This window comes from Hyposmocoma kahamanoa, unplaced genomic scaffold, assembly GCF_003589595.1.
Source record: "Hyposmocoma kahamanoa isolate Upper Pololo Valley unplaced genomic scaffold, ASM358959v1 100021, whole genome shotgun sequence".
NCBI classification, from domain to species: Eukaryota; Metazoa; Arthropoda; class Insecta; order Lepidoptera; family Cosmopterigidae; genus Hyposmocoma; species Hyposmocoma kahamanoa.
Genome location: NW_020653200.1, coordinates 14,556,889 through 14,583,041, shown reverse-complemented (window position 1 = coordinate 14,583,041; position 26,153 = coordinate 14,556,889). Strand labels below are relative to the sequence as shown.

At 36.5% G+C, this 26,153-nt stretch overlaps 1 protein-coding gene and 1 long non-coding RNA gene across 2 annotated transcripts in view; one reads left to right on the top strand and one right to left on the bottom strand.

Moving 5' to 3' along the window:
• Nucleotides 1-26,153, bottom strand: part of LOC113226061 (discoidin domain-containing receptor 2-like) — a 100,622-nt gene that overhangs the window by 1,221 nt on the left and 73,248 nt on the right. The gene's annotated exons all lie outside the window — the stretch shown is intronic.
• On the top strand, nucleotides 24,927-25,449 carry LOC113226485. The gene is made up of 2 exons (XR_003310113.1): nucleotides 24,927-25,240; nucleotides 25,344-25,449. It is a non-coding gene; the product is annotated as an uncharacterized LOC113226485 (long non-coding RNA).

Sequence of the window (26,153 nt, the reverse complement as noted above, 5' to 3'; positions counted from 1 at the left end):
TAGTTATCTTTTTAAGCTGATGGCCTTGAAGCCAATGCTTAATAAATAAAAAAAAATAAAATAAAATAATACCACTCAAACATGACGTCTGAAGCATTTATTACTTATCCTTGTATTTAATCATCGAGTATATAACATTTAATATATTATATCGTATATACCTAATATTTTCGAATTCAAGATTTCCGGATGAAAGAAACTTTATTTTATTTAGGAAGGCCATCAAAAATGGCACTTTTTCATCTTGTTTAAACGTTCAACAGGTTTTTTTCTAGAAAGTGTTAAAATAATCTAGTGTGAATATTTTCCTTTTAAAATATGACATTCCTGCTAGTGGCTCAAATTTATGAACATCTGTTATACTGTGTTTTTGAAAAGAAATAAAATATTATTAGAGCTCGATCATAACGATTCTCATGCAAAAATCCCTTCGTAAATAAAATTTATAACATATTTGCTCGTAAAGTGGCTGAAATCACACCAATTTCAATATCGTAATGTATTTCATTACGCACTTGTGCGTTATTGTAATGTAAAACGCACAAGTGCGTTATTGTAATGTAAAACGCACGAGTTTTTTTTTAATACAGTAACATGCACGGTTTTTTAAGATGCTCCGTCTAAAAATGAACGATACTTTTTAAATCTTTGCAAAGAGTTTTTATGTTAGAAAAGTGGTCAATATTTTATAAATAAAATTAACTTTGGGAGATAAAATGTAGTAAATAAACATTTAATTCTTTCATTTAATTAATTTTGACAATAAATTACAACCATTTATCTGTAACAAAAACACAAAAATATTAATTTACTTTATTAGTAATACTGGCTATTTTTATACCTTTGCCTAAAAAAAACGTTGATGCGCGCGCATGGCTAATTTGTGGAAAAGTAAAAATTATTTCGCGCGCTTTTTCTTTTCGCTGTATTGTTTTTATTTGAAAATGTCGTCAAGTATTGATGAATTTATTAATTTGACACCGCCACAAGGCTTTACGCAGCGAAAAAGGCATTGACTTACAAATAAATGGACGACGGGTCTAATACAAAAACCACGAAAAAAATGTCCCAAGTCAACCTATTCGAAATTTAAATTGTACTGTCATCGCAGTATCGCGCTGTCAGTAAAACAAATGAAGACTAAAGCGGAGTTTGGCGCTCTGTATACGATTTTAGCGCCTTACAAGTGCGGACACTTTTTAGCGCGGACCCGACGTCCATATAATTGTAAGTCAATGGAAAAAGGCTACTCTAAGCCTCTTACCTGAAAAATCGACCGATAGATACTTACAAGCGTATCAAAATTTCATCATATGGAAAACAAGCATAGACGCAAATTCATTTTCACAAAATGTGTTTTTAGCCTATTTCATGGAACTTTCTCAAAAATATAAGTCAAGCTCATTGTGGTGCTACTATTCAATGATAAAAAGCACTATGAAAACAAACCATGGTATTGATATCAAGTCATACTCCAACTTGATAGCATTTCTAAAAAGACGCTCAGATGGCCATGTAAGTAAAAAGTCGAAAGTATTTTCGGCTGACAATATCAAGAAGTTCCTAAAAGAAACTCCGGATTGGCGATATTTGGCAACAAAGGTCAGTTGAAACTAAATTATTGTTATTAATTTCTTTCACTTTTTCACATTTCTTTACAATATAGGTGTTTATACGTTCTTTTTATGTCTTTTCAGGTTGTATTAATATTCGGTATAAATGGTGCATGTAGACGTCAAGAGTTGGCAAACATAACAACTAATGATGTCGAGAACCATGGGCGGGTTCTTCTTGTCCAGGTCAAAAACACAAAAAATAAAATTCCAAGGTCGTTCACAATACAGGGGCCTTTTTACGACGTAGTGAAGAAATACGAAGCGCTTCGTTCAACAAAAGCTAATTCCAACAGATTTTTTCAAAATTACCAAAATGGAAGATGCACTAACCAACCCATTGGCATTAATAAATTGGGAGCAATGCCGAAAGAAATTGCCACTTTCTTAAATTTGCCTCAAGCACATGAATACACAGGGCACAGTTTCAGAAGGTCCTCGGCTACATTGCTCGCCGATTCAGGTGCGGACTTATTGACACTAAAACGCCACGGAGGATGGCGGTCAAGCAATGTAGCCGAAGGATACATAGAAGACTCGATAAGAAATAAAGAAGAAATTAGCTCTCGCATTACAAGGAACATAAATTTGGAGTCAAGTGTTGACTTTCAACCATTTACGAGCACACACGCGTACATTCACCATCGTCGCCGCAGTCGCAACCGCCTCCGCCGCCGCCACCGACTGCAGAACTCTGTGGTCTCGTTTCTCCTACTTTCACTCATGAGAGTGAGAGAGAGACTGGGGAGATTGTAACTAATAATAATAACTTGACAACATTAAAAATGCCAAGTGGCAACGTAACAATCACTTTTAAAAATTGTTCAAATTTCTATAACTGCTTTAACAAGTAATTAAGGCAAAGATCGAACACTCAGAAAAAACACTCAGAAAAAATTCCTTCGATCCGGTCGGATTCGAACCGACGTCTTCTTGCATACCGTGTCAGACGCTATACCAACTAAGCCACGGAACGAACCAACGGACCTCACGAATTTTTCTATGTGCTTGCGTCGTGTCTTTGTACTTGGTCTTTCAAGAAATGAAAGACCAAGAAATGAATAATATGTAATATGAAAATAGCGTCTGGCACGGTACGCAAGAAGACGTCGGTTCGAATCCGACCGGATCGAAGGAATTTTTTCTGAGTGTTTTTTCTGAGTGTTCGATCTTTGTATTAATAATTATAACAAAGTAGTGGAGTAATTTCACAAAAAATAATTGAATATCAATTCAATAAAAATTTAATTAAGTAATTAAAGATTTATTCGTTTAAGAAAGTCAGAGTCTTATTTATTTCCTCGCAAATATGTTATAAAACGTCGTATAATATACGTGCGCTTTGAAAATTACAGCCTCTGCTTTCTTATAGCCCTCGCCTACGGCTCGGGTTAGCAATATCGCCTCGGCTGTAATTTTCAACTTACTTAATATTTTTACTACTGTACTATTGTACTGTAGGTATATACTACTGTACTGTACTATTTTAATTTTTTTTTTCTTAAGTTCCAATAACAAATATCGTCGTTCCGTCAATGTGACCGTCAATATGCGATATCTAAAGCTAGGGAGGGTTGGAGAGTGACCTTTCTCGTTACTTTTTTATTCTCTGCTTTGGTAAAAGGTATCTACTGCATTCTTTACATGGCACTATTAGAATTACTTTAAAATCCAACTTCGACTTCCTAGGTCAGTAGTTTTGTCCTACGATGCGGATAACCATTTCCGGGAATCCGGAATTCAAAACAGTAATTAATTATTATTTGGTTGTTATAACAACTCTATGTAGCTCTATATGTGGAACATCTTTTTCCGATGTTATGACTGATAGTTAGGGATACTAGAAGAAATCAGCATTATGGGTGTCAAATTAGACTATGGAAACCTATGTGACAGCTTCACAACTTTGATAAATAATTTCAAATAAGTATTGAATTTATTTTCTTAAAATATACTTAGTTAAGTAAATAACATAATATAAAATAAACTTAATTGGGTATTTTTAAATTTATTGGATTCACGATATTTCACTACCATGATATTCAATTATTTTCGGTGACATTACTTCACTTCTTAATTGAGTATGTTTGAATTGCAGTGCCACTCAGAGCTTTAAATCGCAAAGATCTGAGGGGCACTGTCACTGCGCCCGTCACCCTTGAGACATAAGTTGACAAGTCCCATGTGCCTGTAATTTCACCAGCAGCCCTACCCTTCCAAACCGGAACGCAGTAATGCTCACATTAGTGCTTGGCGGCAGAAATAAATAAGTGGCAGTACTACCCTGGACGAACTCTTTCACACGGAGCTCTACTGCTAATAAAAATATGAGCATATACGTTCCCGTTTTCGGCTAAGCGCGCTGGTAAACTACTTTGTATCTCTGGGTGAATTAGTCTCAGTACTAATGCTCATCTAATCACTGCAAATGTTATGGGTAGCCGTGTCGCTTTCCACCAGGCGCACGACTTGTTAGTCTCGTCACATGATATCATAAAAAAGTTTGTTCAGAAAGCATTATAAAAGACGAATATCTCTGAAGGGGGTAAGCCTTATCATGGACAAATATTTTTCTTCTGTATCCATATCATCAAGTATATAACCAGAAATAGAAACGAAATAAGGGTCATCCATCCATGGCAACTCATCAGGCAAATGGACCTTATATAACTTAAATATCAACTCTCGTTTGTGCTGAAATCACAAATTTGAAAGCTGAAATAGTACAGCGCCAACAACTGACCTGTGTGTACATCTCCGTATATTCCAAAAGTACTGTATTTATCAATTTATATAGATATATGTCTGTGGTATAAAGATAATATCTCTAACAATGGGGGGCTGCTCCATTCGGTGGTGTGGATAAACAGCAAAATATCTAATTACAAGACAAACATCCATATAAACTTCATGACATTCTAGTAGTGACTACTTGGCACTTGGTACTTGGTGCAACGGGCTAGTATCCGCAACTCGACGACAAGGCGCCTATTTTGAGTGTAGTGACTATTAGGTACAATAGAAAAAGAAAATGTTCGGATTCATTTTGAATTCATTGATGAGTTTTATTGGATTTTGAATTGAATACGACGACATAATTATCAACCGACAGAACTAATAATAGTAACTAATATTAGTTAGAGATTTGATTATTATTAGTTCTCCAGAATATCAATAGTAGGTGTATTTTAACGCAGTTTTCGCCTTATATAAAGAATAAAAACTAAGTAGACAACAAATACCGAAAATCCTGCAGATTTGGGTTTCTTTAGCCGAGGGTTCCAGGATGGGCGGTTACGCGGGTGTTTCGGTTAACCCTGTAAGGCTCAATTTATATTGCGGCGGAACGGAATGGAAGCGAATTTTTGTAACAATGTTGTATACATAGCGTAATGAACTTTATTGTGAATTGTGTAACGTACAAACTAGATACGAGCCAAAAATCACGTCGCGCATCTTCCGCGAGAATTAAGTACTACGTGGTACGACTTACTAAGTGATTCCATTTGGAAACAAAATAACTGCCGCGAAAAATCAATTATGAATGACAAGGAACAGGCCGCGAATCAAAGCTTTTTACGACCAACAGCAATGGGTTATAATTATTATTAATTACTTATTGATAAAACTTTGTGAAAACAAAGCTTTTACAATATCGATTTATTTACTTGTATCATAAGTTGTGTATAAATACAGATTGTGTATTAATGTCACAGCAAAAACGGTGTTGCAGTTTAGTTCTGTGTTCTGGGTGCTAATTCTAATACCTTTTGATTTTACCAGATAGGGACAAAGTTGATTGTCTTTTATATAAAAATATAAATATTTTTTTTCCAATTATGTTCACGTTAGCTACTTTTTTTATTGAACGTATCGTAAATACAGAAAATCAAATAGCCGCTACCCAAAAAAAATAATTACGGGTTAGGTAATCAAGTCAAATTATAAATGAGCATTAAAAATTTGGATATTTAATTTATTATTCATATTTTCCACTAAATAATATGTATTACTTTAAAACCATAACTTTAAAAACTTTAAGCTATTAAATAAACTAGTGCCACCAAGTCAATGAGTGCCACCTGTTAATTGAAGCGATCCAAAAGATTTTAATTCAAAATTATGGAAAGGGACGTATGGTATCAGTGAGTAAACTGAAATTTATCCTAATGACACACAGGTAAATTCTGAATTTTCTTAATTTTCAGACTTTACTCAGAAGGGTTATCGGAGTGCTTGACAATACCCGTAACATAATATAGTTAATTTACCAAAGAGATGACGCATTGTTTCCAACAATAATTTAGCCAAATGTTTGATCATGTATCAAGAGCGGTTAGAAGTTTCCCGGTCACCCCCCGTTGCCCGCAGCCCTGTCCCTTGCCGCTACAGGAATAGGTACTTGCGCAAACAATAGCACGTGTCTTTGTTGTATTTTCATTACGGGCGTACAAACACAGCGAATTAGAAACCCGCCTGTACAACCACCATTAGTGGATGTACGTATTCACACACCCGGGCAGTCAACAATCTCTTTTATACTTTATATCTTGTCTTAAGCCACTACTTGATATAAATGGGAAAAGTGATCACTCTTTCGCCGAAAAGGAAATATAGAAAATATCTTCGTTTTTCTCTGTATTCGACGATCGAGGCCGTTATCCACATGTAAAACGTCTACTACGAAAAATGTCTACTGGTGCAAAACGTCCATTTCTCAGTATGTTTTTTTCGCAGAATGTCGCTTGCGCAAGACGTCCCATTCATAAAATATCCATTTTTTTTCCAAACTAGTTTTCTTGCAACTGTTACCTACTGTATAGTTGCCACTAGGCAATCATCGTTTTCACGGTAACTTAAAAAGGAACTCGTATAAACCCGTTTACAAGTCAGTAATAAATAAAAGTTTGCCATAAACGATCATAAGTATTTGAAAACTAAATCATCAGTGACAATCGTGTTGCGTTTGTTTTCGTCAAAAACGCAATGGTGTGAATTTCCGACGTTGCTTTTTGTATTCGTATTTTTGGATCAGAGGGATAATATTATTACAACATCCTTTTAGTTCTGTCATGTTTTAAAGTAAACGTAAACAGTAAATACTTGTGGTGAAAATCGTTCACATTATACTCATTAGTAAATATTTTATAGCTTAGTCTTAGTTCTCTTAGCAGCCTTTCAAGACTTTAAATTACGTATATATATATATACACCCTAGGTATTTTTTATGTTGTGTTATGTTATAGAGCCTAAAAAGGAATAATGGACATTCAGTCTCTGCAATTTGCTTTTTTTGTACAATATCTTTATTTTAATACAATATTCGTTTTTTTAACATTGGTGAGGTTTTCTTTATCGAGAACGATATCACGGAATGTAAACGCATTCGATAACTGCCAAAAATATTTCTTTTATTTCACGGAAACGCATATCCATCTTAATAATAATAATTAGGCTGTATGGCATTATGCCAAAGCCATTAAAACTCTACTTAAAAAAATTTACCCCAAAATATAAATTTTGCATATACTTAAATTAAATTATTAAATAATGAGGAATTTACAGAGCCGGATTTATATTTTTTATGATTGTAGGCCACTTTGTTTCCGCCGCCTCATGTACATACCTTTCTAAAATAATAATATTCCATTTGTAGTAAAGAAGCCCTTAATGTTAAAAAACTAATGAATTAGTCATTAACAGTGAGAGGTATAAAAACCGTGAGAAACCCAGTGAACATGTTTGACTTTTGTCTCCACTGAAATCTGCCGCCCCTAGGACGCTGCCGCCCCTAGGCCGCGGCCTATACGGCCTATTTATAAATCCAGGACTGGGCATTTAGGAAGTTATTTATAATATTTGTAATTAGTCATATTAAGTATTGTACAATAAAAGACAGAGTAGCACAGGCAGAAAACAAACGTATTTTTAAACGTATATTATTACGATTTTATTATTATGACTAAATTAACGTGGCCGTGTTCCACGACAAGAAGTCTTTCACATTTTCATTTTATTTGTAAGTCAATGCACACGCCAAAATCGGAAGTCAACCAAATGTTTAGTAAAAAAACTATGGTTAATAATTTGAGTTTGAGTATTTGTGGAAGCCTAAATTACTTTGTAATGACGAAGTTATTTATTTCAGAACAGTCATTTTTATACCCATAGCCTTTATTCGTCCATACTCGAGCTAATTAGACATGGGGAATAGCGTTACATTTTTATCGCCGTGACTGTCGTTCCGGTTCCAAAAAAATCACAGTGATAAATCATCGTAATTTTGTCACGACTGTTACTTCCGTGACCTTGTCACGCCTATAACTTACATCACGATATACTGTTTTAGCCAGCGGCTTCTTTCTAATACTTATAGCCGTTTTTTATAGAAAGATTTAAGTTTTTACTCCCTTTCTAATATGTTTCAATTATATTCAAAAATTTGATTTTGTATTTAATGTAATTTTGTTTGTTACTTATTTAATGCGAATCTTTGGATTGTTAAAAATAGCAATAAAGTGTAATGTAATTATATTTCTAGTAGAATACACAAAGTAGATTATACATAAGTATAAAATACCAACTCTTCCTATAATAAAACAAATATACAAAAATATTTTACTTTGTTCATAAATAGGTTTATAATAACTGCTGCAGATTTTTTTCATCCGCCTTTTTTAGTAGTAATAAGTACCTACGACTCTTGTGAGTTAGCAAAGAAAGTCATCCTATTTCATTCACTCCTATCTCCGAAATGGCCCGATTTGAAGATAACTACAACGAGTGGCGCGCTCAGTCACCACGGAACGGAGATCGGACATTGTATCAAATACGTATGTCGTGATGTGAGTGACGGGGATAGCTATTGGAACGGAGGAACACCTATGTGACTTTGGAACGTCGTTCCTTCGGAACGAGTCACGGTGATACTGTTTGACGGCGGATCATCGTGATTTTATCATCGTGACGTTATTTATCACCCACCTCTAGAGCTAATGAAAAGGTCATTAGTAGTACCATGTACCATATAATAGGCAAAGTGAACTATGTTGCATACGGACGTTATCACAACTATAGTAGACTGTTTATTGACTTTAAGCTCAACAACAAGATCAACCAACTAAGTAAGACCTGTCAAGTAATGACTGCAGGTCTATTCACAATTCCTTTTTTATTGCTTATGATCTAGAAAGATGACAATTATTCAATTTTTGTTATAAATTTCTGAATAAAAATGTTTACACACCCTGCTCCTTTGTTTAGCTTATTTCTAATGTTAAAAAAACGAAGTGCAGTATAGTTTAATTTAACTTGAATCAAATATGTATTATGTAATGACATTTTATAAGATTTCAAATGTTACAAAGTTTGAATATCTTACGACCACGAATACTTTCTGTTAGATGAAACTTGTTAATCTCTCTTTCATATAAATAGACCCTCCGTTAATTTTCCACTAAGCGAGTCCAGCGTGCCATTGGACGCTTTTTTTTATTAAGAATAAAGATACATTTGTTTTAATGTTATTTAGGGCATAATTACTTCGCAAAAGGTTGTCGATTACGATAGATTATGGTTTGTCTATTAAAGACGGAGTAAAATGAGATTTGCAGGGTTGCTAGTTTTCATAAAATTTTAAATAGTCAAGTTGTTCTTGTTGACAGTTTTATAGATAGATTGTGAAAGAAGGTACAAAATTGCTAATAATGTTAGAATTGTGAATGTTACGACGTTCTACTGATTACTAATTGCATTATTGCCTTCTTTATTCTTATTTTGACAATTGGACTACTAGCATCGAACTCAATTTTTATTATACATATTTACAATGATTCGGCTGGGATTAGTAATTTATATGTACAAAGTGAAATGACAAACTTTAAAATATGTCTCCTCATTGTATTTTTAATAGGTATAGTTCTAAATGTAGTGTATGACAAATTAAATGAACCTGTGCCCATAAGTTGGCGATGCCTGCCGATGATCAACGATGATGATTCAAATGAAACAATTGGGCTATTTATCGCATAAGCGTAACCAATATTCAATTGATAATCGATAGAATATTTATCAATTGAATATTGTATATTATCAAGCAATCGCTAGATGCGTACAAGAGGGCGTCACTTTTGCGCAATGAACTGTCATTTTACTCCATCTTAGAAAACACAGACTATGGCCAGTGTTCGATGCAAAAATAGCGCAGGTATTGTAGCCTAAAATTCGAACTGCTGTAACTATATAAACTCGTTATTAGGAGCTTAGTTTAAGTCGCAAACGAGCCAATGCCGCAGCTGTTCTCCAGATTAAGCTGAATCCATTTTACGATTAATGAGTGCGCGCCAGCCCATTACCACTTCCAAGTGATTAATTTATAAATGGTAGTCAGACAAACCATAAAACCTTTTTTTTAACAATTTTGATTATATTATAAGTAAGTCGTTTTCTTCTCGAGCAGCGCAGTTGTGGAACAGACTCCCTTCTCACATGCAATCTAGTCCGTCGATCGCTTCCTTCAAGAAAAGGTAAAACCAAAGACCTGTTAAGTGATAACCAGTACGGTTTCCGGGTGGGAAGATCCACTGCTCAAGCAGTACTTAACTTTACCAACTCGATTGTCCAAGACCTTGACAATAGAAAGAAAAGTTTGGCAATTTTCCTTGATCTAAAAAAGGCCTTCGACACTGTATCACATCCAATTTTACTGACTAAATTAGAATCACTTGGCATACGCGGTGCTCAACTTTCTCTGTTTCAAAGTTACCTCACCGGCAGAACCCAACGAGTTATCATAGATCATAACATAAGTGATGACCTCTGCATCAGCTACGGAGTTCCCCAGGGAAGCATAGTGGGACCTACCCTATTTCTCGTCTACGTTAACGACCTGTGCAATTTGCCCATTCCTGGAGGTCACCTAACTGCTTTTGCAGACGACACGGGTCTGTACTTTTCTGGAGATACATGGGATGAGGTATTCTCTACCGCACAGTTTGGGTTAGATAGGGTCATGAAATGGTTAAACTGTAATATGCTCACCCTCAATACATCAAAAACAAAATATATAACATTTTCAATAATTAACCGTAACCTTCCAATTCCTACCAAACACGTAATCACTGCTCACTCTCCCAAATGCTCCAACGTCCCCTGTTTTTGCCCCCAACTTGAGAAAACGGATAAAGTTAAGTACCTGGGAATTGAGTTAGACAGTAATTTATCTTTTAAAGCTTATATTAGTCTACTTGCAAATAGAGTACGCAAATTAATCTTCGTCTTCAAACACCTTCGACACGTCGCTGACCCTTCCATCCTCAAAATGGTCTATCTTGCTCTATGCCAATCAGTACTGACCTATTGTATCACCACTTGGGGTGGTGCTGTGAAAACACACTTTATTGTTCTGGAGCGAGCTCAGCGAGCTTTACTTAAAGTATGCACTTTTAATCATAGACTCTTCCCCACACATTCCCTCTACCAACATTGCGAAGTCCTTACAGTACGCCAGTTGTACATTGTATGTACTGTTCTCCTACAACACTCTAAAACCCCATACTCTACTGATAACATACGAAGAAACCACTTGGTCGCAGAATCCCGCCATTATCACACCAGCTTCAGCCATAGATTCTTCTGTTTCCTTGGGCCTTTCCTTTACAACTCCATCCACCGGAAACTAAATATTCATTCTCTTCCCAAAACCAGATGTAAGAGCATAGTATCAACTTGGCGGCAAAACCTTAACTACGAAGAAACAGAAGCTCTCCTTCAACAGGTTGCGTGAACCGCTGTTTTCCACACATCTATTAAAATAAAACAACCACTAACCAACCCCAACATTCGTTCCGCATACTCACACACGCTTACACACACCACACACACACATACACCACTCACACACACTCACAAACTATTATGCACATTCACATAGTGCTCAAATGATCACACATATACAGGCATTATGTCGTTGCCAATGTATTAGTATCGTATTAAATTTTATTATTATATACATTTAACTCCTGTATTTTATACATTTAACTCCTGGAATTTGTTATTAAAATTTGTATCTTGTACCCTGGCACTCTATTGTATAGTACCATAAATTCAAGCACATAAGTACTGTTAGTAGCCTCTAGATGTACATATTCGGTCTTTTTGTACCTACCTACTGTAGCTGCTGGCTAAAGCTCAGAGTATTCTATTTTAGTCAGCGGCTGTACGTTATAAGCACCAGCCTTTCCCCAAGAAACATGTAATACTTGGTACTTACTTTAATATAAGTCTAACCTGTACCTAATGTAAGGCTTATGGAACAAAAAATGATTATTATTATATTATTATAGGTTGATAGCGCAGTTTTCTGATGTATTTTGGCGCAATAAAGAATATATATAAGTAATGCAATGTATTTGATTAATATATGACGAATTATACTCCAGTACAAACACCAGATTATGCGAAATAAGTTTTTCCATGTACCGAATCCCTATGGAATCGAAGTAAAAATGTTTCTGCAATGATTGTATTATTAATTGGGAACTTTTCAGAAAGTGTGCAGTAGCAGTAGAGCGTCTTGTGAAAAATTCCTACAGGGAGTACTACCACCTTACCTATTTCTGCCTCCAAGCAGTAATTAAAGTGAGCATTACTGTTTCGGTTTTGAATGGATGGGTTTGTAGCATCTGAAGCCGAGGTCGGTTCAAAGTTGCAACGAAAACCGAATGAGCCCGAATGCGAGTATAGTGTGATACCGGGACTGGTTGCTTATCAAAAATAATTAAATTTGTGTAGCATAAATCCCGGGTTCCGTTGCGGACAGGCGTGTCGCTTAATGCTACACGACTTGTTCGTCCTATAGCTTGTGTTTATCGTGTCGATTGGCTGTCTACAGTAACTAATTTCTCTTGAAAGTACATTGACTTACAAATAAATGGACGACGGGTCTAATACAAAAACCACGAAAAAATGTCCCAAGTCAACCTATTCGAAATTTAAATTGTAATGTCATCGCAGTATCGCGCTGTCAGTCGAACAAATGAAGACTAAAGCGGAGTTTGGCGCTCTGTATACGATTTTAGCGCCTTACAAGTGCGGACACTTTTTAGCGCGGATTCGACGTCCATATAATTGTAAGTCAATGTGAAAGTAACTATTTTGTTTTCACAACAGCAGTTGGCGTTTTTGACCGGAAATGACTGGTAACATACTTCGAAACTGACACTGGCCCAAGCCTAGTGACCACCATTAAGAAAAAATAATAAAATATTAACTGTTTCGCTGCAATAACGTCGAAATTACTGCTTCGATTTCAAGCAAGGAACATTGTTTATAATGTTTATTGCAAAATCAGTGTCGAATTCAGCGCCGGCGCTACCCTATGTAGCGCCCGGGTGCAGTCAACACCCAGGCGCCCTCTAGTAAGCACGCGATTACATTACAGTTTCCAACTACTACCAAATAGGTTGGTTGGATGAGGATAGATAAATTCTGGTTACAAATATATATTATAGTATATTTTGTCCCACTATTCTAATGTTGCCGACTATAAATTAAAATTTGCGTAAGTGCCATCAGATTAATTATATCATCTTCATCTCGTCAACTTTCCATCTTAAAAGTCTCCGTTTACGTTAAAAGTATAATTTTTTTCTTCTTATTTCCCTTGGCTCTTCGCGGTAAGCGTTTTAGCCACTTTCAAAGTGTTTTTATTATCTACTGTGGAACGTAATAAAGTCTCTATTGTTGACGTCTAAAGGGGTGAAAGTTCAGAGGTTGGAAAAAAATAAAAAAAAGGAGCTGCCCTAACTACTGAATGAACGTGCATACCTAAACAAAAATAGACGTGCATACCTATAATTGTAAGTCAATGTGCATACCTAAACAAATGGCGGATTTCTTTAGTGCGTACCACAATCTATCGATAAGTCATTATCGACATACAAACATTTAATTAAAGTAGATCAATGTTCCATTTGGGAATATTTTAGGTTATTATGAGAATATCCGGGAATGTCACATGAAATTTTGAATTTATTGTTTTGCGTTTATAAATACTCAAATCTTAAAAAAAATTATATTTGTAATTTGAGAGTATATAAAAAAGAGGAAACATTAAAATATAAATCCTACACATTTACAACCTCAAGATTCTAATTTCCATAGAGAAATTTTTAAACAGATTCCAAATAGTGTAAAGTTCTTTGTGTTTGTGCATTGGTATAGAATTAATATCAGTGACTGATTTACGTGAATCTTTAATACTTCCATTTAATTTTGGAAAGAAATGAAAGTAGTAATATTATCAATAATAATATTATTATCATACGTTTATTTGCTTAAAACATGGTATAACAGGAGATGTAACAAGATACAGTGTTAGAATTGACTAGCAAGTAATCACGAGCGACTGCGAGTAGTGACAAGTCACGTCAAACGATTTCTGTACACGTTAGCGCTCGCCTTCACTCGGTTAGCTAGGCGAGTTACACGGAATGATGGTAAGGCAAGGCAAGGCAAATAGGCTGTCTATACGTTGGTATTGGCCTTCACCCGGTAACGTTAGACCAATATGGTCTTTGAATTGCTGGTTTTATATAATAAGAATATTTAGTAATTAGAGTTGTCAGTGGGAAAACATCGAAAACTAGTGGATAATTTCGTTTTCAGGAACTGAGAATGCCTAGTAAAACGGTCGTGTTTAATCTAACTTAAATATAAAATTATAATATAAACCTAATGATGGAATTGCATTATCATGTAATCTAGTTACATTCAAAGTTATGTTGAAAATTGACTCTTCAAAATGAAGCGAATAAATGAAGATGATCTTTGATTCAATATATGACTTCTACTTCTACTTCTACTTATTCTTTATTCTTTTTTTATTTCTAGGTAAACTTGAAATAGTAATAATAGTAATAATAATAATAATAATAAAATAATAAAATCCTCGTAGTGAATTATTTTAATAACAGAATATCGATAATATGTACACAGATGGCATTTAAAATGACGTTACGTATTTTCGATTCTCGTGTTTGACACATACCAATGTAATGCTATCACTTTTGGCTTAAGACGGCACGCAATAGTTAAAGACAATAACATGTTTATGTTTTCGACGTCGAAATGCGTCATATACATATAACGTCTGATTTATATGTGTCAACATAACATGTCCTATATTTTCCATAGTCTAAGGGTTAAAGGACTATCCACACATATCTGGGCCGTGCCTGAGACGTGGACGGGGCGTGCTAGTTTGTATGAACTGCGGGCCCGTCTTGGCGTCGGCCCGGACACGGACATGTGTGAACGAGTTCATACAAAATATACGCAACGATATTTTTTTAAGAAAAATTGTCTAAGCTACGTCTCTACAAAACAATAAATCGATAACTTTCTTGAATTATACAAAACCCCTGAAAACATTAGATCTCCTTAAAAATCAAGAATGTTATACAATTTTATATTATTTCGTGAGAGGCACTATCGAAGATATTTAAGTCTTGTAATGGAATACTAGAAAGAGATTACTCTCAGTCTTGGCTGTATAGCGCAATAGTGCCTTTGCCTTTTCCAGTGGAAAAAACAGTACCAAAAAAAAGTAATTTATCTGAAACCGAAAACGAGGTAGTATCTTACAGGATGGATAAAACATAGTCTAAGGGTAGTACTTAGACTATGGAAACCTCCATCCTCTATGGGGTAGTATGGTCTTAGTCTGTCCATAGACCGACTTGTTCTTTTTCTACAAATAGAACAGAAAAGTAACGGAGTTGCAATACTTCATGAAGTTTACCAGGAAATTATTAAATTTGGTTTCTACTGTAGCCATTTCACGCTGCTAAATTAAATATACCTATGCCGCCACCACCACGTTAGTCGCCTATGTGGGCAGTTGCCCATAGCAACGCGCAACGGGGTTGCTAACGATGTATTAAATTTACTTTACTTAATTTGAGCGTGTAATTAATTCTTTTGCGATGAAAATATTTTAGATGTAAAATTGTATTTGTTTTCACATAAGTTTAAGTCATATTTGCAGGTACGTTACTAATAATGTTAATCTCGCACGGCAAGAAAAGAAAATTAAAGTGAAATAGTTTCATTCCTAAAGTGAAAACATTAGCTTCCTCTGGTAAATAGTAATTGTATGATTACTCGGAGTTGGTATTAAATATGATGAATACCACTCTATTTATTCCAAAAGGTAATGTGTAACTCTGATGTAATCGTCATCACTGATATTTAATAAGAAAAATAATATTATCGATAGCAAATTATACGGGTTAGTGTTCCTTATTACTCTAGCGTCATCGTTTCATTTTAGATTATCTAAAGATAAAAACAACTACGTAAATGAATATAGTTGAACATCAAAATCCACTACGAATTTGCTCCAGACTGAGATGCTTTATGTCATAGTTGACTCAATCTGTTCAAAATGTTGAGTCAATGGTATGTGCTGTACGACCCTCCTGTTCAGAATCAATCACCATTGATCTGACTTGTGAAAGTCATTCATTTAATTCAACGGCTTTAACTTTAAATTGAAGTAAAAAAAATTAAAAAATATGTTGAAATTAATAAATACATATCCAGCACAAACAAATTATTAAAGAAAAATGCAGCATTTTCTAAAAATATATCATTAAGAAAAGAACGTCAGAGATTGTTGAATGAATTGAGTGATTGTACTCAAAATCTTGAGAAAAATAGGCTTAGCTATGAATGTGACACACAGCGCCTCCAGGCAGAATTACATAGTGTAACAAATTCATTAAAATTAATAACACAGAAATATGAAACTGCTCAACAGGAGATTAAGGAGCACACACAGGCTATGGACAATTTATGTAAATATAATAATGACAGATTTGGGTCTTTAACCAATAATCGAGTTTGCAATTGCAAAGAAATAAAACCACAATTCTTCCATGTCTGTGTGTGTCACTCATCCCTCCTTATTGTTATTGCAGGAATCTTTTTTAGAATCAAAAAATACCTCTTTGTCAATAACTAGTTCAAATGAAATTCAAAAAAAATTTGTTATGTATAGTGATGAAATGGGTAAAAATGTAGGTTTGCAACTTAACCACCTAGGAACAAAATTAACAAATATTTGCATGCCAGGTGCAACATACTGTAAAATATTAGACAGTATTTTGTAACTAAATTTGACCAAGACACTTCATTAATAATTTTAATTGGCAGAAGAGGACAATGTAATAAAAAAGATTTAATACAATATTTTTCACAATTAAATAATTTAATTACAATAAAAGATATTATTTTATTAGCTTTTCCCTTCAGCAATAGCCTCACAACAAGTGAAAATAATTTGAGGCATAACTTAAATAGAACATTACACAGCTTGACATTTCATTATAGTAAATTTCATTTTATGGATACTAATAATTTTATTAGTAAATATTTGTATTTGACTAAAGATAGGTATTATCTTACTAGTTATTTTAGGAGACAGATAGCAGAGTTGCTATCATATTATTTTGGGGGTTGATGTTGCTCGCTTCCGTAGGTTTACCCTTGAGACCCTACAAGTGACCCCTGGGTGGTGCTAAAGAGCAATAACTACTGGTGGTAGGCTTCGGCCGTGGCTAGTCACCACCCTCCCGACGCAGTCGAGTCGCCAAATGGTTTTTACCGTGTTCCGACTCGTGTTCGGGAGTTGCCATTTGGAGGTCGGGTCTGAACAGTTGCATTGCGTCTGACGGCGAGTTGTAGCTGCTTGTACTGCCACACTGAGCACTCGGTTCTGGAGGCTAGCGGGATCCGAAGCACGGTGCACCGCTGGCCGACCGTGGGAAGTTGGGGGCCCAAGTAGCGGGAAAGCCACCCGTGAAAGGCTGCCCCGCCACCCAACGAAAAATCCCGGAATGCTCCACCTTGCCGGTTGGCGACCGGAAGGGAGGACCAGGTGGCCATCTCCGGGGGGGTTCGGGCGTCCCCGCGGTCTCCAAGCCGATTGTAACCTCGTGTGGCAGTATGAGTCTGCTGCTTGGTTGAACACGACGCAGTGCCTCGTTCAACTGCCTTCCTCCTGCCTATTCACTTCTCCAAAACAGATTATGAAAAACTTTAAAAATGGAAAAAAGTATACACAGCGGTTGCACGTCCTCCCACTAAAAGTGCACCTCACTAACATCCGAGGTCTGCACTCAAATCTCGATTCGGTCCACTACCACCTTGAAACCGACAAACCGCAGCTGCTGTTCCTCACAGAGACGCAGATCAGATGTCCGACTGACGCAGCGTACCTCAGCTACCCCGGGTATACTCTGGAGCACAGGTTCGTACCTCGTGCCGGAGTCTGTGTGTACGTTCGCGATGACATCTGTGTCAAGCGTCTCAAGAACCTTGAGGCACCGAGTTTTTCAATTTTATGGCTTCTGGTTGACACAGGAGTTACACAAATAGTGTACTGCTGTGTTTACCGATCGCACAGTGGAGATCAGGAGACGACCAAGATGTTCCAATATCTAAGTGAGACGTCTGATGAGATTCAGCATAGGTACCCAGCGGCGCAACTAGTCATTCTGGGGGACTTTAATGCACACCATCAAGAATGGTTGTTCCCATACCAGAAGACCGATCACGCTGGGAGAGAGACGCGTAAACTTGCGTTAACGCTAAGCTTATCCCAGCTTGTCAGTGGCGCCACTAGGATACCAGATGTTGAATCCCATACGGCTAATTGCTTGGACCTTCTGCTGACAACTGATCCGGACCGATACTCTGTGGTTGTGGAGGCCCCACTGGGTACTTCCGACCATTGTCTGGTGAAAACTGTATCCGTATACTCCCCACCCGATCAGGGCCCTAGTGGTATGAGACGGGTGTGGCGATACAAGTTAGCAGATTGGGACGAAATGCGCCATTTCTTTGCGTCATATCCCTGGCAGGCGTGCTTTACTTCAGGAGACTCGTCGAGCTGTGCTGATGCTGTAGTCGAGGTCTTGCGTTTGGGTATGGAGTATTACATTCCATACTCTGATGTACCCAATGGACCCCAAGCTCGTCCATGGTTTAACGCTAATTGTAGTTGTGCTGAAGCACGTAAACAGTCCGCGTACCAAGCTTGGGCAGATGCTCGACTACGCAAAACTCCGAGTACTCAGAACATGAAGAAAGCTTTTAATAAGGCCGCCAAGAAGTGCAAAAGCATGTTACGTAGGGCCAAGTTCGACCATGTGCGCCGCATAGGAGCCAAGCTTGCCTCTTATCCAGCAGGCAGCAAATCCTTTTGGTCCCTGGCCAAAGCGGTCGAATCGAACTTTTGTCGCCCATCTTTGCCACCTCTGCTGAGGCCGGATGGTTCGCTGGCTCATACTGCGGAAGAGAAGGCGAATCTCTTTGCCTCACTCTTTGCAGAAAATTCGCGTCTAGATGCCGCAGGGACCCTACCACCTACTTTACCTCAGGCTGGCTGCACTATGGCGCCAGTTCGCATACGCCAAAAAGAGGTACTTAGAACTCTGCGAAATCTAGACGTGAATAAAGCTAGCGGGCCAGATGGAATTCCAGCAATAGTCCTGCGTAACTGTGCACCTGAGTTGTCTCCTGTTCTCACACGCCTGTACCGCCTCTCACTTGAGACTGGTGTAGTTCCCAGGTCGTGGAAGCTTGCAAACGTGCAACCTGTACCAAAAAAGGGAAGCAGAGCTGACCCTGTCAACTATAGACCTATCTCAGTCACTTCCATACTCTGCAAGACTATGGAACGTGTACTTAACAACCGTCTCCTATCGTACCTTGAAGACAACGATCTCCTCAGTGATCGCCAGTACGGATTCCGACGAGGGCGATCTACTGGGGATCTTCTTGTGTATGCCTGTCACATATGGAGCGAGGCTATAGAAAAGCAAGGCGAAGCACTTGCAGTGTCTTTGGACATTTCTAAAGCCTTTGACAGGGTCTGGCACGCAAGCCTTTTAAGCAAGCTTCCCTCTTATGGGCTTCCCACTGACCTTTGCAATTGGATCTCGGATTTCTTGAGCGAACGTTCGATTCGAGTGGTCTTAGAAGGCTACTCTTCCGAACATATGGCGATAGATGCCGGAGTTCCTCAGGGTTCCGTACTGTCTGCAACTCTCTTTCTGCTGCATATCAATGATATGTTAATTCCAGGTACCTTTGCGTATGCTGATGACAGCACAGTTGTAGATAGGTACTTGACCAATGCAAGGGTCAGTGGAGAGGAAATCCAGTCTTGTCGAGAGTCCATGGTTAGCCGTTTAGATTTGACACTCCAGGCAGTCTCCGATTGGGGCAATGCCAATCTTGTCAAATTTAACGCTACCAAAACGCAGGCGTGTCTATTCTCCACAAAACGGAGTCCCTTTGAGCTGACTCCGACTTTTCGTGATATATCCATACCGATAGCCGATTGTCTCCAGCTACTTGGAATGGACCTGTCGTCCAATTTGAACTTCGGCAGATACATTGAATCCACGGCCAAAAATGCAGCAAGGAAGCTTGGGATCCTTTCCAGGGTGAGGCGGTACTTTACACCGGGACAGTTGCTCCAGCTGTACCAAGCACAAGTCCGATCGTGCATGGAGTACTGCTGCCACCTTTGGGATGGCTCTGCGACATATCAACTGGCCACTTTGGATTCAATTGACAACCGTGCCAAGAGGCTTATAGGTGACTCGGAATTAGTGGAGGCGAAGCTGCAGAGCCTTGAACACCGCCGTAAAGTTGCCTGCTTATCGGTATTTTACAGGATATATCACGGAGAGTGTGCGTTGGAATTACATGATTTAATTCCGCCTTCCCCTTTCCATCACCGGGGGACTAGGCGTAGGCTTGGGTTCCACCCCTATGTTGTGGATATTCCAAAGATTCGCACGAAGCGTTACGCTTCCACATTTATATGGCGAACGGCTATGGAGTGGAATTCCCTGCCTGCAGACTTGTTCCCTGAACGTTATAACTTGGACCTTTTCAAGGCGAGAGTGAATAGGCATTATTTAGGTGTGCATGCTCCATCGTCGACCTCATCGTCACTTTCCATCAGGTGAGATGGAGGTCAAATGCGCACCTATATTTTATAAAAAAAAAAAAAAAAAAAATTATATTAATAATTCAGCCAAATTGTTGGCTACCAGACCGGCTGCTTCTATTGAGCAGTCCGTTGACATAGGTCAGTTTACTGACAATAATCAATCTGCTGAAAATAATGCAATTTGTAATTATTTAAATTAATTAATAAGACAACGGAGAGATATTCTTGCAACACAATGACAGTAAAAAACCAACCTAAAACACACAGAAATAAAATAAATTGTATTATTAATCCTGGTGCACCAAAATATTCAAGGCATGAAAGGCAAAGGGTTAGAAATAGAATTATTTATTAACTGTAATAATATTGATATTCTTTGTATTACTGAGCACCACTTTCTATCAAAACATCAGTTCATGTTTAGCTGCAACAGTCACCAGGTGCGTAGTTCGTTCAGCAGAGAAAAAGCTATTCATGGCGGCTCTTTAATTCTTATTAAAAATAATTTAAAATTTAAAGAACGTACATGATTGTGAGCCTAATTATTGAGCGGACTATAGAGATATCCTCCATAGAGCTTGAACGGCTTGTTATATTAAGCGTGTACAGACCCCCTCATTCATCTTACGAACTATTAGAAAGAAGGTTAGATGAAGTTTTAGGCAAATTAAATAATCCAAAGAAATATATTGTTGTTTGTGGTGACTTCAATGTTAACTTATTAGAAGATTCCAGTGCTAGCAGTAGGCTCATATCATTTTTCCAATGTTATAATCTTGTGAATCTTTTCTTGGTGCCTACTAGAATAACTTCTACTACTGCCACTTGTTTAGACAACATTTATACTAACGCCGTACCTAGTAATAAGTCTATTATAAATAAATTAACTTCTGATCACTGCGGTCAATTGGCCACTTTTAATATAACTGTTGACAAAATGCCAAAAAAAGAGTACCACATGTGTTCTGATAAATAATGGTCGACTTAAAGCTTATAGAAATAACGTAATGCTTAAACTAACTGACATTCCGTACGTTAACGATCCCACTAAATTGTATAATTCAGTTTTCAACATAGTGAAAAGTGAACGTGATAATGTTTTTAAGTCCAAAATCATAACTTAATAATTAATTGAAATTTTTTGATTAGGCGACTGTGGGAATTCACAAAAGTAGACAAAGGCTATATGATCTTTACGATGCAAGGACTTATAACACTAGTAACAGTTTTAATGATTTTGTTAGGAAATATTCGAAAATTTTTAAACGTGCTTATGTTGCAGCCAAAGCAACGTTTATAAATAATAAAATTAAAAGCAGCACGAATGTATTAAAAACGACTTGGAATATTGTAAACAGCAAAACTGGAAGGGTCAAACCTCGTAACTTAGATTTTCAACTAAGATTTAAATGACAAAATTGTAAACACAGACGCAGAAGTTGCTAAAATATTTGAATTTTTTTTACTGACATTGCAATTTCGCCTACTTAACCGCTGAATCCTTACTAAAAGAAAATAATGCAGTTAGTATCACTAATTTAAGGTTCCGTCATGTATTTCCAAACGACATTGTTAAAGCCTTTAAGTCTATAAACATAAAAAATACTGCTGATCTTGATGGCCTTTCAGTCAGAGTAATTAGTTCTATAGTTGATTGTATTGCGTCTTACTTAGTCTTTAATAAATGTGTTGATGATGGCGTCTTTCCTGACGTCATGAAGCAAAGTAAAACTTTACTCTATCACTACTACCAACTCCCAGTAAAATATTTGAAAAAAATATTCTAAATCAGATGTGTGCACATTTTTATAGTAATAACTTAATGTCTCCTAAACAGTTTGGTTTCACTCGGGGTCGTTCTACAACCGATGCTGGTGTCGAGTTGATTAATCATATATTTGATGCATGGGAAGTCTTACGTGATGCTAATGGTAATTATGTGACCTTTCCAAGGCTTTTGATTGTGTGCACAATGATACACTGGTCAGGAAATTTCGCCATTATGGTGTGGCGGGACGTGATCTCAACCTTCTTAAATCGTATTTGCGTGGTAGGGTACAGAGGGTCGATGTTAACGGTACGAGATCATCAGGGTCTGCAATTAGCATGGGTGTCCCTCAAGGTTCAATTCTAGGTCATTTTTGTTTTTAGTTTATATTAATGACTTACCTAGCCTTATGGAGGGTTATACCCTCCATAACATGAGATAGCATTGTTTGCTGATGATACTTCCTTATTATTTAAAGTAAAAAGGCACCAATGTTCCTACGACGATGTGAACAATGCTACTCGTATATCTTAAGTAATTGATTGGTTTGCTGTTAATAACCTACTCCTTAAAGAGAAAAAAACAAATTGTGTGAAATTTACATTACCCAATGTTAGAGAGACGGTTACAAACATTGTAGTTAGAAACGAAAAATTGAATCTTATGGATACAGTTGTATTTCTAGGTATAACGTTAGATGTTAAACTGCAATGGGGTCCCCATATAAGTAAGTTATCAAAACGGTTCGGCTCTGCAGTGTACGCGATTAAAAAAATAAGGAAACTTTCAGACTTCGAAACCGCTAGATTGGTTTACTTCAGCTACTTTCACAGTCTAATGACATACGGCATTTTGCTTTGGGGTAATGCCGCCGATATCAATAGAATCTTTGTCCTGCAGAAACGTGCAGTTAGGGCAATTTATAATCTGGGCCCCAAAGTATCTTTGAGAGAAAAGTTTAAGGAAATTAACATTCTTACACTAGCCTAATGTACCACAGTACATTTATGAAAATGTAATTTATGTTAAAAGGAATAGTAATTTCTTTATGAAAAATAGTGACAGACATAACATTAATACGAGGAATAAAAATAAACTAGCTTTTCTTGATAGTCGTCTTCACAAAGTCAAAAAATCATTTAAGGGGCAATGTATACGCTTCTATAACAAGATTCCGGATGATATACAAAATTTGACTTTCACGAGGTTTAAAACTATAGTGAAACAAAATCTTTATACTAAAGGTACAACTTCTGCGTACTTGGATGACAAAAATCCGTGGTAGTAACCCGTTAGAGGTAGTCTCGATCTCTGATGTTTCAAATAAAAAAAATATATTGTAAATGTTGAATGTATACAAACGTTATTAACAAAGAGCAACCCCTAGAGTTTCTTGCTCGTTCTTCTCAGAGGAATCTGCCTTACGAATGAGCGGTAGAGTTTAACCACTGTGACAATTTCAAGTGTAATAATCCTTACCTATGAAATAAAGATTATTTTGAATTTGTATTTGAATTTGAATTTTGAATTTACTCAACTGGTATTTATTACGATGTTTTCTGTAACTTATACGTAATTAATGTATGTGTAAAGTGTAAATGATTCAAATAGACCCTATGAAGGAAGCTTGAGCAAGGAATGAAATTCAGTTGCCCTAGGTAGGGTGAAGAACGTTCTTCTTGTTAATCGACTTAAGAGTTAAGCGCGGTTGAAGTAAAGTAGAAAAATATGCTTTTTGGGCTTAGTTAGTGCCTAGTACATCTCTTACGAGTACATCTGAACAGGAAAATAGCTGTGGGCAAGTAGTTTGGATATGTAGTCGGAACGTGGTGACTACATCCTTATATCGTACAGGAAAACTTTTGAGCTTTTAACAATAATTGCTAGCATATTTATCGATAGTATGCTCCCTAACCCTAACTTAATGAAAATGGGTACAACGTAAAGTTTTGATGTAGTTACTGTCAAATATGAATGTCTCATTCTGACAATTGCAAAATCACCATGAGAGCGAAAAGCGCCGCTAAATATAATTTGTTTATCTTTAGCATGTTATTAGGTTTTTTCTATGATTAATATATTTTTTTGAGAAAGTGGGAGGTACGTAAACATACAAGTTATCTCGTTTTGATGTCGTTGGATTGACGAACAGTGTTGAGTGTATTTTGTCAAAATGCATATTTAATCAAAGTATTCAAATTGCTTTGAATTAATATCCTTTTGTCAACGCATTAAGAAAATAAACTTTTATTATGTAACATTAAAATTTAGCTGACATAAAATGGGCATGCCTGTGACATCGTATCTTAACAAGACATCATTTGCTACGAACCAAAATACATCACTACTGACTTGATCTTCATTGTCAAACTACGTTCGCGAAAGTCATAATAAAAAAACGTAGTAAATTTTTCCAATATCTTCACAGGACATTGGCGAAATCGCCATTTTTTTGTATAATTTTTATAATAATATTAAACTACCGTACATAGTTATTTTTACTTGACATTGGCCTAATCATTAATTATTTCGATGGAGCCATAACATTTAAAAGAAGAAGAAGAATATCTTCACTTTATTTCTGCCGAAATGGATTCGGTGGAGCGTATAACAAATTCCTTTATAATAATATGATGGGCATATTTATTTAGTTCTTATTCGGAATCCTCAAGGGAAATATATACCAAATATAGACCATACCTTTGTACCTCCATCTATTTCCTACAGTACTATTACAGACATGGATGAATTTATTAATGAATTAAAAGACAAATTCTACGTTAATAAAATTGCAAGTGCATTGAGTGCTATTACCAATAAACAAGGCAGGTTTGTATCATTATTGTAATTGCTTACTTAAATGTTTTATGTATTCTTTTCTTTATAAATTTGTTGTTTGGTAAATGTTTTTGTTGTATGTAACGATACGAAGATAAGACGGAGGCAGATGCAAATAATCTTGGCTCTACATCTGGTGGGTCGCCAAGACAAATAGTACAAAATGTTACCGACTCGGTATCGGAAACAGTAACCAAGCATACTCAAAACATTATAACCAAGGCGAGCAATGGTTTAAACGTTTTACGCAAGTTTTCTGAACAGGCTGGAGAGGTGGATGTACAGGAAAACGATGACGATGCTGAATGTTAGTTCATTTCATGTGAAGACAATGTGTAATGGCGATTACATTACTCGTTTTGTTCACGGTTTTCTTAGTTGAATATTTTCCCAACTTACATACATTTTCTTTTTTCAATAAAAACATGAAGGAGCAAAAAATACAAAACTTGACGGTCAAAAGGTCCTTGCAAAAGGCCTTGGTTATAAGTAGTCTTGATGACGTCATTGAAAACAAAATAGAAAAGACTAAATCAATTGTAATAGATAATGGGAGGGAGAACGAGATGTGGGTATATTTAAGCAAAGAAAAGAGCAAAGTTCTGCCTAAATCCAATGGAATGTTAAATATTCAGATATTGGAGAGTATTAGCGGGATATCAAATAATCAGTCCTTAGATGATGCTGTAGATTCTAGCGATGACGACGAAAGTCTACAAACTGAAGACGAGACTCTTGATTCGGAATCGAGCGAAGAAATTGAGCTAAGTAGCGAAGATGAAAAAAGTGATTATCTACGTAATAACTCTTAAAACCTGTGTATGAATTTTATCAACGTTGTACTACTTAGTCAACATTGTATGTAAATTCAACAATTAAGATAAAATCCAAATTATGAATTAAC